We start from the raw sequence: 17,243 nt of genomic DNA on the forward strand, positions 1-17,243 counted from the left end.
TCAACTCGTTGAAGTTGGCCCTCTTGAAGTCTAGGGCTACCGCCTTGCTGCAGGCCCTTGACACCCTGTGTTGGATGGTGAATTCCAACAAGCGATGAGCGCTATCACCCAGGCGGTCAAGGACCTGGAGCCCCCTTACCAGATCATTGTCTGTGACCAGGACCAGGTCCAACAGGGCATTTCCTCTGGTGGGACTGTGCACCTCCTGGGTGAAGTGGAGGTCCTGTATCTCGGACAGGAACCTTCTGGAACGGTCCGACATGGCTGACTGCTCCTCCCAGCAGATGTCCGTGTAATTTAGATCACCCATGACAACTATATCCCTTGCCTTAAGTGCTTCTGCAAGCTGGCCCGAAAATTCCCGGTCCAGCTCCTCCCTTGGTTGGGGGGGTCTGTAGTAGACCCCACCGTTAAATCCCTCTCTCCACAACCCCCTTGTATCTTGACCCAGAGCACTTCAGCTTGCCCCTCCTCTGACCCCATTTCACTGGCAGAAGATGTGTATTGCTCTTTGACAAAGAGCACCACACCCCCTCCCTTCCTTCCTTCTCTATCCTGCCTGTAGAGCCTATAGCCCCTAATGCTAACTGTAATTCCTAATCACCCTAGAGCAAAGGACATGTTCTGGGTCACTGAATCCTCTAGAGCCGCTACAGCCATAAAAGCTTCTTAACACCATTTGATTAAAATAATCTCATCAGCATTGGTACTGCACTTGGGAACCTTTGGGAATTTTTACACAATACACTTTGAACTGCTCAAATGTTAATCAGTGATAGGGCCTTGTTCCACTGTAATTGTGTGTGGCTTCTGGAGCTCTTAGCTGCTGAATTGTTCTCATGTTAACACTTTAAAGTGATTTTAACCACTTGTTATGAGGCTCCAATTTACACCAACTGATGGGAAGATAATCTCAGATGCATAAAACCCACCTCCTGTCCCATTAAAGGGTGGGCTCCACCCAGAGAGGGAAGGTCACATGACCCTAGCATGAACCATTATGAGTATTATTTATAATGCACATGGGACTCAGGGACCCCAGCCATGGATACAACCACTCGATGCCTGGTGGTGTGTAGACACAAGCCAGACAGACAGTCCCTGCTCCTAATTGCCCCTCATCCAAGTAGCAGGATGTGAGTGGACATCCTTAGTGAGAATCCATCTGGGAATCTCCTGGGAGTGAAAGCTGTTCAGGATGTGCCTCATGGGGCTTGAGAGGACCCACATCTCACTACACTTGCTTTATTCCTGTGCCCAACCTGATGTTCCAGCAGTAGTGACCCTGGGGAGAGAACAGGAACAGGGAGCAACCTGAGAGATAATGGAGAGGAGGATGATGATGACAAGGGTGTTGATGGTATTTTGTGGGGAAAACCTCCTGAGGACAGACAAAGATTTCCTCATGGAAAATAGGACCAAAATATCTGAGTATAAAGCTTCTCCCAGCAACATCTAACCTTCAACTTTTATTACAAGAGCCAATGAGCTGTGTGTCTGCCTTGATGGATGCTGAGGGCAGAGCTCCTTGTGCTGCCAACTGCTACAGCTGCCACCAGGTCTTGCTTTGGGGGACTACAATCGCATTTCATGTTCTTTCCCTGAAGCAATGGGTGCTCTCACTGAAGAAGAGATGCATTCCCTCTGTCAGCTGCAGTTTTTCAAGAAAATAAAAGGCTGGCATTCTCTGAGAGATGCTTTGTGGCTAAAATGTTTGAAAGCTGCCCTCTGCTTACTGGCTCTGCTCACATCTCCCTCCCTTAGATTAGAAAAGTCATGGGGAGAAGGGGGAGATTTAGGGTCCCTATTTTCCTCCCACTCTCACATGTGTGAATCAGGATTGTGACACCCTGATGCCCACTTAATCACCAAAGCCCACTTCTCTGAGGCAGGACAGGGATATTTCTGAGGTGCGGCTAGAAATGCCACGGCTCCAGGAAAAGAAAAGGGGTGAAGGGACAGATCATAGCTGATAAAGGAGAGGTGGGAAAAGGGACTCCAATGAGGCTGTTGTGGGGGGAGGCAGGTCCGTGTGCGAAGGGAGGACCCTTGAGGCAGAAGGCAGAGGTTTGATGTAAACTACCAGAGATGTTCTGTACGACTGGGCCCAGGATACATCTCTGATCCTCGGCTTCCTCCGACATGAAATGAGCAGCGTATCATATCTTGTGGACTCCTCTCATCCCTGAAACCAGTACCTGAGCACCTTCCTCATGAAACTGGTATGATCTCCCAAGTCCCTAGTGGGGCATGTGACACTATTCCCCTTTACAAGTTACAAACTTTGAGAGTAATCCTGTATTTGTATTTATTCTTAGATACTGTGACAATTTCCTATTCCTTTGATTCGTTGTTCTGCTTTTGTTTATGGGCCACTGGCTTCCAGGCAGAGGGGTGGATACGAGGATTAAAAAGGAAGAGGCTGGTTTTTACACTTGACTTCTGAGCACAAGGATGTGTCACTGCTCAAGGCCTCCATGCTGCTTGCCCTGGGTGTGGTGCAAACACAAGTGTGACCACACATCCCTAACTGGGTAGGACAATCTGAAAGGGTGAAAATCAAGTTCCTATCCTGCACTGAATGACTCCAGGATGATATTTGTCCCAGGTTCCCCTCCACACAGTGAAACCATAGGAGCTATCCTCCCACTATCATGTGCAGGGATTCGGGTTTCCCACCCGCTGTGGAAAACTGTAGGGAAATTGTGGTTTCCTTTTGGCATTAACAGGGGTGGCGACAGTGCTGAGTTGTGCTGCGCTCTGCTGCTGGGCGAGGAAGGGGAGCTTTGCCATGGTAGCATGGCTGGCACAGGATTTCTGGTGATAGCAGCAACATCAGGTTTGTCTGCTGTGCAGCACGGGATCACACATGCTGGATCCTGTAGACAACAGCCCACATCCACCCGCCCCCCCACCCCCATGGGCTCTGCTCAGCTCTGTTCTGGTTGTGACATCTGCGGGGGGTTGCGAATGGGATGGAGGGCTTGGGGAAGGTGAGAGTGTGTCACACTTTTACATTTTCAAAAGATGTTCACACTGGGAGACGGCCAACATCTGAACAAGCAGCAGTGACCGTAGTGACATGGAACCAGGGCACAGTGAGATCACATTGCTTTCTTTCACAATTGTTTTGAAGGCAAAAAAGGTGAATCCTCCTTCTTACAAATATCACCCATTTCCCAGCCCCTCTCTCCGTGCAATGCTTCTGGGACAATCATCCTGTGTACCCAGACCTCCAAGGAAGCAAATGAGAGGGCAAATACTTTGGGGGCTGGAAAGGATTCAGGGTTGATAGGAATCACTCTCATTTCGCACATGTCTCCTTTCTGACAGGAACGAAATCTCAAGACACAGTGCAACCCGCTCCCTTTGTAACAAGAGGTTTGTGTTGCACTTCCCCATTGCCCTGTGTCATTGTGTGGAGAGCTACTGCCACTAGCATAAGTGCTGTAGTAATAATCAGCCTCGTCCTGGGCTTGGACTCCAGTGATGGTCAATGTGGCCGTGTTACCGGACTTGGAACGAGAGAACCGGTCCGAGATACCGGAGGGTCTGTTATTATTATTGTACATAACGAGCAGGGGGGCACTCCCAGGTTTCTGTTGGAACCAACTCGCTCCATAGCTACCAATGCTACTGCCCGTGCAGGTGAGCGTAGCAGTTTGTCCGGGAGAGACAGACGCCAAAGGTGACTGAGTCGGCGCGGTCTAAGCAAGACAACCTGTAACAAGAGAGAACACACAGGCATGAAATAACCCTTTGTATCGAGATCTGCAGGAAGCGAGGGGACAAAACCCCCATTTCAGCACCTGAGCAGCACATGAGCAATACGAGGAGGAGCGGGGCCAAGGCCATGGTGGAAATCCAGACCTGCTCTTCCTCCTCAAGGAAACCAGTCGCTGGCTGGGACCATTCAAGTCTCTATAAATGCCCACAGCTGAGATCAGCCCCTTCATGTAAATCTGCCCTCTGCTCACTGGCTGCTGCTGGCACTTTATTTCTGCAGATGAGAAAAGCCAGGAGGAAAAGGGAGAGACTCTGCGGCCCGTGCTCCTCCCATGCGGGCTGGCGTCAGCCCATATTGTGGCCACTCTAGGGAGGACAGAGGACCTGGGGAAACTGCTCTGGTTTTTTTTTTTTACAAGGAGATAATTAAAGAAACTCCACAGCCCAGGACCCCTTGCTGCCTGTTTCCTCACCAAGAACCATTTTACATGCTTCGTCCACTGTTTCTGGTCAGAAACTCCCATGTCAATATACATTGGAGATTAGAAACTGGAGCAACGATCTCTGCTTAACAAGGACATGTTACCTGAGAGGTGACTCTGTCCTTGGGACTGTGGACTAGAGGTGGACAGTGGGTCTCACCTCAAAGAAGGTCCGTTGGACTTCAAAACACGAGGAATCACTCTGATCTCACATTGACACCTCTGGTATTCAGCCTCTATCAGCATCTAGAAAAATGATTCAAGGCATCTCAAGGAAGTGTGACAGAGGTCTGTGAGTTGAATCAATCTTAGAAGTATTTGCAGCTGCATGCGAGTTGTGGAAGAGTTTCATTTCTCTGCTCGCTGTGTTATTTCTTTTCTTTTATAATCACTTATTTGAGGGACAAGGGTATTGTCCCATTCCCAAGTTTTGTGAGCAGGCATTCCCGCTCCGCAAGGGGCTGTCACAGCTCTGTGTATTTGTGCATCCTTTGCATGAAAAGGCCTTTTAATCTGCTTTCCATGGGTGCTGGAAATCTTGAATCATTCACAATCCACTCAGATGCACTCCTGGCCCTGTGCAGCTTATGTCCTCCATGGTCACTGGAACAGATTTCCTCCTTTTCTTGACAATTTATGGGTACAGATTGCCCCCTGGTGTTTCTACTCACAATGGTAGCCCAGTCTACTACTCAACGCACTGTGCATGTCCCTGCAGATTGGAGAGGGCCTTGACACCCTCTGTTCCTGCTCTGCAACCTCTGGACAAAGCCGGACCAACTAACGGCTCCAAAGGGGGAATCACTGGGGGCCCTGCTTTCCAGATAAGGCTGTGGGAAGGCCAAAGGATCAGATTCTACTTTAGCTACTGATTTTAAGAGCTCATGTGACACCAAAGCCCAGAAATATGATGTGGAAAGGCCAGATGCCACCACGCTCAGTTGGTTAGCCAGTACGATTTGCTGCTGTGCTGAGGTACACACCTCACTGCATCCAACCCCCTATGAAGGTCCGAGTGCCTCCCCAGGGGCGCCTCACGTCTGCCCGACCTCCTTCCTGGAGCACACCCACTATCTTGGGGTCACCGCTCCCACCACCCAGGGTTCGGGGCTGTTTCCAGGCCCTGTGTCCCCTGGGTACAGGATAGAGAGGTATCAAACAATAACCTGAGAGCAAACAGTGTAGCTGTGTAGCCTTTGAACACGCATCTTCTTTACAGCAAGTTGAATTTCTAGATAAAGTTCAAGTAAGTTATTCACACGTAGCATCCAGTAGCTGATTAGCTTTCCTCTGGAGGCGGCAGTTCATAGTTTGTCAGTGAGTTTCCTGCGAGATCCCCGTCTCTGCCTAGTCTGTTGCTCACATGTTACCTAATATGGTCCTCTCCCCGTCTTCCAGGAATAAGGGCTCTTAAGTAACTTTTCGTGACCTCATCACTAAGGTCCCATCAGAAGGAGCCCCTTTGGCTGAAGCGCAGTGCTTTCAAATGACCTCACCTTCGGGCCCATGAAGACCAAATGTTGTTGGGTGTTACCTAATCAAATTAAAAAGCATCACCGGAAAACTCAGAGATTGTCGTATCTTGCGCCACTGCCCCTCTGCCATGAGGTTAGGGCCAAAACAGAAGAGACTAGTTTCGCTCCCCCTGTACTTGCTTGAGGTCATGTAGCAGCCATAACCTGGGACACCCAGACTGACAGACAGGTAAGGACACAATGCAAGTAGAAACCAAATAGAAGAGGCTGGGAAGATACTGAGATGGTTTTTCCCCATCAGGACCAGAGAAAGCTTTTCCATTGCCATTTCATTTGTCACCAGGTGGCCGAAGAGGTGGTTGCAGCCTCTCCACTGCATAGTTACACAGGACATTGCCTGCCAGGCAGCGAAGCTCCTTAGCCTCCATTAGCACAGGAATATCTGTGTCTCCTCTCTGAAATGCAGCAGGCAGGGGAGCTGTTCCCAGTGCCATGCACATGGGGAAGTTATATCCAATCGGAGAAACCACCTGGATTGCTCGTCTAGGGTTGGGCTAATCCACTCCCCTAAGGATCCATCTGGGATACAGACTCCCGGCTGACAACCTCCCTGGCACACAGAGACTGCAGGACAGGCTGGAGTAACAACACAGAGCCAGGCAGGCAAGGGAATGGGACACCATTCATGATCTACAGTCTTCAAGCAAAGATAATTATGGAGTCACACAGGTCCAGTTTTCCTCTTCTCTTCTGCCTCCCACCCTCTCCATGACAGTGACATCACCACGGGGATGGAGAGGCAGTAACCTTTTTGTCACACCTCACAGGAACAGTTTCTTGGGAGACAGAACGGCTCGTTCCCCTGCCTCCATCCTGCTTGTCCCCTCTTTACCGTGTGGAAGAAATCAAACTTCGCGTTGTAGTTGTATTAGAATTGGCAGAGCCATCTAGGTTTATTTAAAGCTATACAAGTGATTGCAAGGAGGGGTCTCAAAGGAACTCTGACCTCTACAAGTTTACAAGCTTATTTATACTTTAGACAGCGAGAAAAGATTCAGGGTTCAGACAAAGCACCTTGAGAGAAACAGAAAGATGTTGATCATTCGTTTGTCACACGTAAGCAGTTTACTTCTTCCGAAAACACGTTGTGTTTTGGGAACAGCTATCACTGTTGTGTTTTTTTAGGGGTTTTTTTTGGTTCCTGGAAAGGAGGAGGTTAACATCTGCACACAGACAAAACAAGGCATGAAGGTTTTTCCTTATCTTAGAACATTTTGAAACACATAGCATCAGCATCAGCATCTTTGTCTCTTCTCTTTCTCTTTCTTCTTAGTTAAGTAAGAGGCCTGGTTAAACTTATTTCCACATTCCCCACCTTTTGGGCCTTTTTGGCCCAACATATTAGATAATTATAGCCATGGGCATTTTAATTTCTAATTCTTCTTTCTGTTTACTTTTTCACTATTTTAACATATATATCACAAAAGTCTGTCCAATTAAGGGATAAAGCAATCATGTGCACCCCTGTCATTGTACGACTAGGCAAGTGCGGACATACTCAACATTTAGAAACATTTAAATCCTTTGCATATTGATAAGACAGTTGAAGAAAAGCGTTTTGGTGAGCATGCCAGTGTGGGAGTGATCTTTTTGACCTGTTTTGAAGTCTAGTCTGATTTACGAAGTTTCTTTTAGCTGGTAAGTCTTTAAGTTCATATACGATGATCTAAAAGGAAAGACTGAGAAGTACCCAAGTCACAACTAACCAACCCCACCTCAGGAACCAGGAACTAGGTAGAGGCCTGTTTCCTTTTCCAAAAGGCATAATGGTGTTGTTGGGGTACATTTTCTTCGCTCTGTAGTAGCAAATCCTCTTCACCAGTAGGCACTTGGTTCACTACTGGTCTTGAGCTCTCCTGTTGGCAGCGCCAGGCTCACTACCAGTCTGTGGAGGCTGATTACAAGGTTGATATGGAGGAGACTCTAAGTCTAACGGGGCTGATGTTTTCTTAGTGTGTGAAGCATGGATCCACGGTTGGAGTCCTTGACACTTTATTGCAGTGTTGGTTGTCAGGAGTACCTGGAATGGGCCTTTCCAGCGGGGTTCCAGCGATGACTTCCGTTGATGGACTTTTACATGGACCCAGTCACCAGGCAGGCTGGACTGGCACGGCTCATCTGGTTCCTTGGGGACAGCTGTTTGTACCTGTGAATGAAAAGCCTTAACACACTTCATTAGTGCCGTACAGTAGTCTAAAATAGTACCATCAAGTAGATGTATATCACAAAAGTGGGAGGCAACAGGTGGTGAGGCTGGGAGCCTCATGGGTCTTCCCATCAGGATTTCATGTGGGCTAAGTCCGGTTTTTCGATTGACAGCAGATCTCATACTCATAAGGGCTATGGGAAGTGCAACTGGCCATTTCAAGAGAGTTTCAGCACAAATTTTGGCCAGTTAATTTTTTTAAATGCCATTTTGACGTTCACTTGGTTTGAGGCCTGTTGATAGTATGGGCAATGAAAGTTCTGCTGGACTTGCAGGACTTTGCAGACTTCTTTCATTATCGGCCCAGTAAAATGAGTTCCTCTACTGGAGTTTATGGATAAAGGAATACCAAACCTTGGAATAAAGTCTCTGAGCAACTTTTTGCTCACAGTGGTGGAATCAGCTTTTGCACATGGGTAAGCTTCTACCCATCCAGAAAACATACATACAATAACAAGAACATATTCTTAAGAACAACATTTATGCATTTGAATAAAATCTATTTGTAAATTTACAGACGGCCCCCAAGGTTGGGAATGTGCTGCTTTTTTTTGTTTTTACAGGTTTTCCCACATTATGGGCTTGACAAATAGGGCAGGTATAACAGTATTGTTGAGCCACAGATGAAAAAGTTGGAGCAAACCAATCAAGCTTAACAGCTTCTATTATCCACTCTTTGCTCATGTGTGATATGCCGTGGTGTATGCGAGCAAGATAGGGAAGAAGGACCATTGGGGCAACCAGGCTGCCATCCGGGAGCGCCACAAATGGTCAGGGTGTAACAAACACCCAGCCAGTCTCCATGTATATTTTTCTGGTTCTGGAGCCTGATCTTGGAGGAGGGCAATGTCATGAAGACGCCAATGGAGACTGGTTAGTTGAGATAGACAAAAACACAGATGTAGTCTGAGGAGTGGAAATAGCCACAGCTTTGGCAGCGGAGTCTGCCAGAGCATTCCCACATGTAACATCATCATAAGGTTTCTGGTGAGCTTGGCATTTAATAATAGCAACAGCAGAAGATAACTGTAAAGCATTTAACAAGGCATTAACAAATGAACCATTACTAACTTTGGCACCTTTTGACGTGAGGAAGCCTCTTTGCTTCCAAAGTTGACCATAGTCGTGTACAATACCAAAGGCATAGCGAGAATCAGTGTAAATATTAAGAGAGGTACCAGAGGCTAGGGTGCAAGCCCTGGAGCTGAACACATATTGGGCAAGTGATGGTTTTCTATAACATCATATTGGGAACATACTGCATATCCTGCAACAAGAGAACCTTTTGAGTTTCTTTGACATGATCCATCAACATAAATACTAGATTTGGGTTTTGCAAGGGGGTGTCCTTTAGATCAGTGCGGGCCATTGATAGGTGGGCAGTAACAGCAATACAATCGTGGGGTTCACCATCTGAAGAGGTAGGCAACAGGGAGCCAGGGTTTAAAACAGGGCATCTAGTTAAAGTAATATTTCCAGCAGAAAGAAGCAAAATTTCGTACTAAGTCAATCTAACATTTGACAGGTGTTGAGTTTTAGTTTTTAGTAAAAGGTCTGCTACAGCGTGTGGGACAGCAACAGTAAGGGGAGAACCTAATACAAGGGTACAGGACAGTTCAACAATAATAGCAGCTGCAGCTACAGCATGAAGAGAGTTAAAGAATCAGCTTTACCAGCTTTAAGGGAGGTAGATGCTAAGAGCAGATCATCAATGTACTGCACAAGCACAGAATTTTCTTTAAATATTATGTCCTCTATTTCTTTTCTTGGCAGGCTGTACAGTGATTAGCAATGGTGACTAATTCTGTAAGCATCTTAGTTTGCCAACCTACAGCAATTGTACGCAGCTATTCCTGGACTTCAGAAAGAAGTCCTTAGACAAGAGCGGTGGCAACTGCTTCTGGGGCAGTTTCAGCTGCATCTTCAAAGCCAGAATGTATTTCAAATACGAGTTTCAAGCGATCCATGTAGTCTGCTGGGGATTCTCCTTTTATTTTGCTTACAGTTATTTATTTTGGCCCCGTCAGTTTTCCTGGGGCAGAATTTAAGCACAGACTCAAGAAGGCATTCTCGGGCACCTACTAAGAGACCTCTCATTCTGGGATCTTGAGGAGGCCAATTAGCCTGTGCGATGAGGCATTTACGGACCTCGGAGGGCAGAACACTTCTCATTAATTGGTTTAAATCCACCCATGTTGGCTCATAACAATTGATAACAGTTTCAAATTCCTCTCTAAACTTCTGGGGTTCTTCCCTGATATTGGGGAATTGCTTAACAAGGTTTAGGAATCTCCTGGGACTGGTATGGGGGTGGCACACTAAAAAAATCAGTTATGTCTTCTACAGATTCATTCTCACTCAATTGTGGATAAAGTTGTGTTGGTGCTGATGTTGTTGTTGATGGAGGATCCCCTATTGGTGCATTTTTCTGTTTTAATTCTTTTATCTGAGATTTTAGTTTTTCTTGGGAGTCCTTAAGGCTCCAAACTTGAGATTCTTGACGTCTTTTGGAAGCTTCTGCATACTAATCAAAAAAATGTGTCCCACTGAGTCTGTGGCGTTTTACTGTCTCTTGATTCAAGGGCTCCACGGAGATGAAGGATTTTACTTAAATCAAATGTTCCCTCCAAGGGAAACTGCAAGCTAGAATCATCTCTGGTATACCGATTCCATTTGTCTGGAAACTTACAACTTTTATGGCCATAGTGTGTGTACATGTACAATGCTGGAGTCTCCCCCGCAAGGAACCCCGACGTTCGGTCTAATGGTGAGTAACTGCATTGTGTGCCGGTGCTACGGAAGTTTGTCTTTGGACATTAACCGCAGCATTCCTGTGCCGCTAGCAAATCTCACGACCTGACCGGACACCCTCAATAAGCTTTTCTTGTGTGAAAGACCTGTGTGAATTGAGGTTAAAGACATGGGGAGCGGAGGGTCTAAAGATGTACCGGCTCTGCCAGAAGGGACTCCAGCAATTAAAGGAACTGTGTTGCTGTTGTCAGTGAGTGTGTTTCCCCGTGTGAATGGAGTCAAGTTCTGTAAAGAGCTATGAGGTCTTTCTGAAGCAATGAGTGGAAACCTTGTGCAGCCGCCCCGAGGATGCCAGACTGGTTCTGTGTGCTCTTCAAAAGCAAGGGTGCAAGGTGTAAACTCTTAGATTGAAGGAGACCAGGGCTGTGTGATGAATTCCACAACTGCCTGGAGCCCTCTGAACAAGTTCAGAGTTGGGCCATTCTCTTTTCATGACAGGAGGTTTGTGTCTCACTTCTGCAACACACTGGATCACTGTGAGCCTTGTTGCTATGACAGTAATAGTCAGCCTCGTCCTGAGCTTGGACTCCAATGATGGTCAATGTGACCACGTTCTCTGACTTGAAACCAGAGAACCCATCAGGGATGCCGAGGGTCTGCTGGTGGTGTAATATATGAGTAGTAGGGGGGCACTGCCCTGTTTGTACTGGTACCAGTATACATTCTTCCTGCTTCTAGTTCAATTTTACCTGGAGAACACTGTGTTGTATTATTTGGGAAGAGGAACCACAACATCTGCACCCTCCTCCCCTTGTCAAAATCCTACATCTGCTCATGGGTGTCACTGTTCTCTGTGATATTCCCCACATGGAAATGCCTCTGCACTGCTTCCCATGGCCCTGTGGAGATGTGCAATATCTTAATAAGCACAAGGGGATGGCAGTAGCCCAGAAGCAAGTCACACTGAAGTCCCAATTAATCCTTTCCCTGGTGTAAAAGCCTAAAGGGGAATTGGTATGAGTTTCAACTATCACTTTTCCCTGTCCTCCACTTCCCTTGCAGAGTCCCTAGTAAAAGTCTTCCTGCATGCCTAGATACCTTTCCTAATTGCTCCTTCTCCTAATTGATACTCATGCAAGTAGCAGGATGTGAGTGGACGTCCTTAAAGAGCATCCATCTGGGAATCTGCTGGGAGTGAAAGCTGTTGCAAGATGTATCCCATGGGGCTTGACAGGATCCACATTTCACTACACTTGCTTTATTCCTGTGCCCAACCTGATGTTCCAGCAGTATCGACCCTGGGGAGAGAACAGGACCAGGGAGTAACCTGAGGGATACTGGAGAGGAGGATGTTGATGACAATGGTGGTGATGGTATATTGCTTCTCCCAGCAACATCTAACATTCAACTTTTATTACAAGAGTCAATGAGCTGTGTCTGCCTTGATGAATGCTGAATGCCCTGTTGGACATGCAACAGACACACGTGGGAAAAGGAAAGGGAAATGTCAACCGTGTCTCTGCACCAGCTGTAATGTGGGAGTCACCAAGGATATTCAGACGCTGGTTCCCAGCATTGAGGTTCCTCTCCAGCCCTTGCTTAAATGCAGCAGAGACACTAGAGGCTGCTCAGGTGGGATACTGGGACCTGGCAAATCACACCTCAGAGGCTGCCCTTATACCTCTAGTGACCTCAGTCTAGGCCCTGCTGATGACCGAACTGTCCAAACAATTTGGGATTATACCAGCACTTAGAGAGGTGAGGCAGCGTGTCCCTGGTGGACTCTGAGAAGAAGAGGATGTTCTCCAGGTCTTGAGGGGACCTTCTGAGTCTCTCCCAAAGCCTGAGACCTGACACCGGCCCCTTCAAACATAATTCCCCATTGCTAATGTGCTGCTGAAGTCCCTTGTGCATGTATTGTTGGCTGAAAAGGACCAACTCACAGGGTCATCAACAAATTCCAGTTTATTAAATGGATGCAAAAGTCAGATCATAAATCTTGGGGCTGATCCCCTCAAACACGCACGCATTCACGCACACACACATACTCATAGTAGCTAGGTATGAGCGCTAAGCACTGGTGTCAAGATATACCTATCCCCAAGTGCTAGAGTCTGCCGTCAATGACCAGTCGAGGCTTCTTTCAGTGAGATGTTGCTTCAGGAGCAGGTTGCTGGCTGGTCCTTCTGGGTGGGCAGGCAGGGTGCTGGTCAGGTCAAAGAGGGTGCCATTGAGGGTCATTCTTCACTGCCTTTTATCCCTCTCTGGCAGATTTTGTTTACTCCCCAAATTTCGGGATTACCCAAACCAGGGATTGTTGAACTCATGGGACATCCCTCTTTGTGGTTGCTGGATGGCAGCTGTCAGCCCCAGGGGTCACGTCCACAGGTAAGTGAAGTCGTGGGAGTCCATTGATGAAGTTTGATTAATTCAGTGCTGTGATGAATAGGGCTCTAGGGGCAGTTGATCAGGGGAGTATTCAGTCCCAAGAGTGGTCTTAGGCATTGATTAGTTCAAACTGTGTCTTCTGTACCTTTAACGGGGATGTAGAGATACTGATGCAGAATACTATTTTATACCCATAAAAGCATCTACAAACTATATTTTTTATTACAAGTGCACCGTATATTCTATAAAAATGATAATAATCTAATAAAAGAAGAAGAGGGAGGAAGGAAGAAAAGGTAGAAAAGAGAAAGCATCTTGAAAAGGGGGCAAATACTGCAAAAGGGGCTTTTTGCCATATGGAGAAGCCTCACATTGGAGGAGGGACAGGCAAAAAAAGGTTTCTTGCTTCAGTATAATGAGATCACAGAAAAGTGGAAATGAACTCAACTACATACTCTTCAGAGATGGGAGATAAGGAGGATATGGGGGACCACAGTGTGATTATCCTGACTTATAATGAAGCTAAACTATGTGAGGGGAATTTTTCTGTCTCCTAGGCCTTCTGGTCCTACTCTTATTTCCCTGCTCTTTAGCTCCTTCCAAGACCAGAGGTCCACTCTTGGAGACCAGCCTTCAGCAGCAGATGGAAGGAAATCACCAGATCATGGGTAAAGCTGGGAGGACTTGCTTTGCAGTGATGGCAGGATTGCGGCCTCTCAAGTTAAGAAAGAAAAGTGGTGTGAACCTGGAGTTAGTGAGGTGAGACCCAGGCCAGGGTGTTTCTCTGTGCAACAAAATGTAAAATAACTACCTGGGTTTTCCTTTAGTTTCCTCTCCCACCGCCCAGGACACCCTGATGCCCACTTAATCACCAGAGCCCAGTGCTCAGGGGCAGGACACGGGCATTTCTAAAGTGTATCTGGAAATGCCACGGCTCCAAGAAAAGAAAAACAACAAAGGGACGGATCATAGCTGAGAAAGGAGAAGTGTGGGCAGGAAGTCCAGTGAAAGCTGTTGTGAGGGGAGGCAGGTCCCTGTGCGAGGGGAGGATATTGGGGGCAGAAGGCAGAGGTTTGATTTAAACTACCAGAGATGTTCAGTGCGACTGGGCCCAGGATACATCTCTGAGCCTCAGTTTCCTCCCCCGTAAAATGAGCAGTGTATCATATCAGTATATCACATGGAGGGAAATCACCACATCGTGGGTATGGCTGGGAGGGCTTTCATTGCAGTGATGGTAGGACAAGTCCGTGACATGGCTACTTGTGCCACTGACTGTCTCTGTCTTGAAGCAGAAGCAGTTCGGCTCTGTAGTGATTATTTCCTCTCCTTAGTCTGTGGATTTGTAGGTGTTAATCCTTTCTTGGTAACTCGTTATCTAGTAGATACTAGCTAGCTCCTGTGTGCTGAGCTGGTCCCTGACTGAATCTTTGTTCATTGGTAACACAGTAGCCTAGCAGCCAGGCCTGCAGTAGCTTCAACCGCACACCCCCGTCCCCTCCCACCCAAGCCCCAAGATAGACACAGTTGCACAAGCACCCATGACACGAGTTTGCCTGTCAGCAGCCAGAGGTGCAGGCTCCAGAACCCAGAAGCCCTGCACCGAGCTCCTCGACAGCCGGCAAAATTCATAGCCTCGGCTTTCACCCTGCTGCGCCTTAGCACAGTGTCACCCATGCCATGAGTTTTGCTGGTCCGCAGCTTGAGGTGCAGTTTCCTCCACACCCCTGCACCTACCTCCCTGAAATTGGGCAGGATTTGTGCCCTCCACATGGGCTACCATCCCTGCAGTTTTGACCCCACCGTGGCTTAACTGCAGTCAACATCTGAACAAGCAGCAGTGACTGTAGTGACATTCACCCAGGCCACAGTCGATCACATTGCTTTCTTTCACAATTGTTTTGAGGGCAGAAAGGTAAATCCCCCTTCTCTCAACTATCACCCTTCTCCCAGCCTCTCTCCCCCTCCTTCGAGGAAAATCTTCTGGGACAATCATCCTGTGTACCCAGACCTCCAAGGAAGTGAGTGAGAAGACAAATCCTCTGGTGGCTGGAAAAGATTCAGGGTTGATTGGAATCACTCTCATTTCTCACATGTCCCCGTTCTGACAGGAACGATCACTAAAGAAACAGTGTGACCCGCTCCCTTTGTAACAGGAGGTTTGTGTCTCACTTCCCCATTGCACTGTGTCATTGTGTGGAGAGCTACTGCCACTATCATAAGCACTGCAGTAATAATCAGCCTCGTCCTGGGCTTGGACTCCAGTGATGGTCAATGTGGCCGTGTTACCAGACTTGGAACGAGAGAACCGGTCCGAGATACCGGAGGGTCTGTTATTATAATCATCCATAACGGTCAGGGGGGCACTCCCAGGTTTCTGTTGGTACCAATTCGCTCCGTAGCTAACAATGCTACTCCCCGTGCAGGTGAGTGTAGAAGTTTGTAAGGGAGAGACGGACACCGAAGGCGGCTGAGTCGGCGCGGTCTGAGCAAGACAACCTGGAACAAGAGAGAACACACAGGCATGAAATAACCCCTCGTATCAAGATCTGCAGGCAGCCAGGGGACAAAACCCCATTTCAGCACCTGAGCAGCACATGAGCAATACGAGGAGGAGCGGGGCCAAGGTCATGGTGGAAATGCAGACCAGCTCTGCCTCCTCAAGGAAACCAGTCGCTGGCTGGGACCATTCAAGTCTCTTTAAATGCCCACAGCTGAGATCGGCCCCTTCATGTAAATCTGCCCTCTGCTCACTGGCTGCTGCTGGCACCTTATTCCTGTGGATGAGAAAACCCCGGAGGAGAAGGGAGGGACTCTGCGGCCCGTGCTCCTCCCATGTGCACTGGTGTCGGCCCATATTGTGGTCGCTTAAGGGAGGACAGAGGACCTGGGGAAACTGCCCTGTTTGTTTTACAAGGAGATAATATAAAAACCCCACAGCCGGGACCCCCTGCTGCCCATTTCCACACCCATAGGCCTTCCACAGGCCTCCAGAAATGTTTCCAGTCAGAAACTCCTGCTCTGATTACGGGGAGATTAGGGCGTTGACACACGTGCCCCAGGAGCGGGGCGGGAGTGCTTTAATTAGAGTGGCTCCAAGAGCTGCTCTGATTAAAGTTCCCAAAGCATCTTGCATATCAGCATCCCAAAGCTTCAATATGGCAGTGGGGGTGTTTCATCTGAAGCGTGATTGATGAGCTGCAGTAATTATTAAACAAGTCTGATGTGATGTGCTGGAATTACAGCTCATTGGAGCAGTCTCTGCTCCTGTACAGGCGTCCTTAGACGCCAGAGCAATGATCTAGTTGCTGGAGAAACCTCATGGAGCAGAAGTGAGAGATGGAGACATAAAGCACTGATGTTTTGACACAGACCTGCTCCTTGAGCGGTGACCTTCGCCAGTGCCTTGTGGACTCATAGCACAGCCAGGGCAGAGAGAAGGGGCAGCTCAGGACTCAGTTTGAACACGTTTTTTCTCTGAGACCAGGTCCCTAGATAGACATTGCTCAGCAAGCAACATTTGGAGTATTATTTGTGTCAGGGGTGTGCAAAGTACACAGTGGGGGTTGCTCCAATGGGGCCACAGCCCCCCTCCCCTCCTCGGATGTGAGTCCACATTGTACTGTGCCGTAGCCCCCCGGTCCTGCAGACTGCTCCGTATCACACTATAATACACCATCCTGCCCCCCAAAGAGGAGAGCCCGGAGACCTCAGCTGTAGCAGCAGCCAGAGCAATGAGGGGAGCAGTGGCAGGTGGGAGCGGGGGGCTGCCAGCTCGACAGCCCTGATTTATATTACTGCCATGTCTCAGGGACCCCCGGCATGGACATGACCCCGCTGTTCTCCCTGCTGTGTAGACACAGACTAGACAAACAGCTGCTGCCCCAAGGCACTGATCATTCAAGGAGCAGTACCCGGGGGGATGACCTCAGCGAGCCCCTAGAGAGGGTCCTGCCAGGAAGCCCCTGCCATGCGCCAGCTGAGAGGAGCTTCTGTGCGTGGAAGTGTGCGCGTCTCCGCCGGGGCGAGAGGATCCACAGCTCACGACACTTCCTGTCTTCTGTTCCCAGCCTGTTCTCCCAGGGGCAGGGAGGAGCATGATGACTGCGTGTATGGCAGTTCATCCTGCTGTGGGAGGACGGAGAGATGTTTTAT

The 17,243-nt window shown here is 48.2% G+C and overlaps 1 long non-coding RNA gene across 3 annotated transcripts in view; it reads left to right on the forward strand.

The window, feature by feature from the left end:
- The window catches only part of LOC132243443 (uncharacterized), a 39,006-nt gene that overhangs the window by 2,506 nt on the left and 19,257 nt on the right, over window positions 1-17,243 (forward strand). The window contains exons 2-3 of one of the 3 annotated variants that reach the window (XR_009455020.1): window positions 12,972-13,088; window positions 13,682-13,847. The exons of 1 other annotated variant lie outside the window; for it this stretch is intronic. This is a non-coding gene — a long non-coding RNA (uncharacterized LOC132243443). The remainder of the gene's footprint in view (window positions 1-12,971; window positions 13,089-13,681; window positions 13,848-17,243) is intronic. One more of the 3 variants, XR_009455022.1, reaches the window with a different exon arrangement.

This window comes from Alligator mississippiensis, chromosome 10 (genome assembly GCF_030867095.1).
Source record: "Alligator mississippiensis isolate rAllMis1 chromosome 10, rAllMis1, whole genome shotgun sequence".
Classification (NCBI taxonomy): domain Eukaryota; kingdom Metazoa; phylum Chordata; order Crocodylia; family Alligatoridae; genus Alligator; species Alligator mississippiensis.